This window comes from Mastomys coucha, chromosome X (genome assembly GCF_008632895.1).
Source record: "Mastomys coucha isolate ucsf_1 chromosome X, UCSF_Mcou_1, whole genome shotgun sequence".
NCBI classification, from domain to species: domain Eukaryota; kingdom Metazoa; phylum Chordata; class Mammalia; order Rodentia; family Muridae; genus Mastomys; species Mastomys coucha.
The window spans coordinates 2424279-2426145 of record NC_045030.1 but is presented as its reverse complement, the minus strand read 5'-3'; positions in this window follow the sequence as shown (position 1 = coordinate 2426145).

Here is a 1867-nt window from a genome sequence, read left to right as displayed (position 1 = left end):
CTCAGAAATCCGCCTGCCTCTGCCTCCCAAGTGCTGGGATTAAAGGTATGCACCACCACTGCCCGGCTCGTCACAGATCTCTTAACTGGCACTTTGGGATGGCCCATTTTAAAGACAAGAAACTGAGGTGAAAGATTGTATGTCTTTCAGTCTCTCCTCTCCTCTTCTTTCCCCTCTCCTCCTACTCTATCCCTCAATACTCTCCCTCTCTCCCTGAGACAGTGTCTTTTGTAGCCCAGGCTGGCCTCACAATCTCTATCTAGCTGAACACGTGATTCCTCCACCCTCTACCTACCAAATACTGACATTCCAGGGCTGTAGCACAATACACAGCTTCAATGTCTTCCTTCCAGCTCTCCCCAGCTCCTGCTCTGACAGAAAGGCAAGCACTGTGGCTGGTGAAATGACTCAGCCAGTCAAGTGTTTGTGGTCCAAGCTGGATGATCTGAGTCCATATCTCTAAGACCCATGTAACAGTAGAGAACGACCTGGCTCTACAAGAGCTGTCTTCTGACCTCCACACAGTTCCTGTGACATGTGCACTCCCTTCCCCATACATAACAAATATTCTTTGTTTTTTTGAGACAGGGTTTTACTGTGTAGCCTTGGCTATCCTAAAACTCACTCTGTAGATGGAGCTAGCCTCGATCTCAAAGATCTGCTTGCCTCTGCCTCCCAAGCACTGGGATTAAAGATGTGTGCCACCATACTCCGTGACAAGCATTTTTTCTTTTTTCTTTTTCCTTTTAAAGATTTTTTTTGTTTTTTGTTTGTTTGTTTGTTTTTGTTTTTTAAGACAGTGTTTCTCTGTGTAGCCTGGCTGTCCTGGAACTCACTCTGTAAACCAGGCTGGCCTCGAACTCAGAAATCTGCCTGCCTCTGCCTCCCAAGGGCTGGGATTAAAGGTGTGTGCCACCACTGCCCGGCTTTTTTTTTTTTTTAAGATTTATTTATTACTATATATAAGTATACTGTAGCTATCTTCAGACACACCAGTAGAGGGCATCAGATCTCATTACAGATGGTTGTGAGCCACCATGTGGTTGCTGGGATTTGAACTCATGACCTTCAGAAGAACAGACAGTACTCTTACCCACTGAGCCATCTCACCAGCCCCAGCATTTTCTTTATGGTGGAAAGATGCTCTTTAATAGAAAAGCAACCCATAGGGGGCTGGAGAGATAGCTTAGTGGTTAAGAAGAGCACTGAGTGTTCTTCCAAAGGTCCTGAGTTCAATTCCAAGTAATCACATGGTGGCTCACAACCATCTGTAATGGGATTCAATGCCTTCTTCTAGTGTGTCTGGAGATGGTGACAGTGTACTCACATATATAAAATCAAGAAAGAAAGGAAGAAAGAAAGAAAGAAAGAAAGAAAGAAAGAAAGAAAGATAAATCCATAGAGTAGAAGAAAGTATTATGTAAATTATAGCTGGCCAGAATAGATAGAGAATTCCAGAAACTAAAAAGTTAAAAATTAAAAAAATCAACAACCAATTTAGAAATGAGCAAAGGTGGCAGGGGAAATGCTCAGTCAGTGTAATGCTTGTCCTGCAAGCATGAGATCCAGAGTTGATCCCCAGAACACATGTTATAATGCTAGCGTTGTGGCCCAGAACATGCTTGTAATCCCCATGATGGGAAAGAGTAGAAAAAGGATCACTCATCAGCTAGTTCAGTAGCTGGTGAGCTCCAGGCATGAGATGCATTGCTGGAGGTAACATCTGAGGTTGTCCTTGGCCTCTACATGTATGTGCACACATATACATATATCGCCTGTGTGTGTGCATGTGTGTGTGCACACACATACACACACAAACTTCAAAAAAGAAATGGACAAAGAATACATGTTGACATTTTTCTTAAGA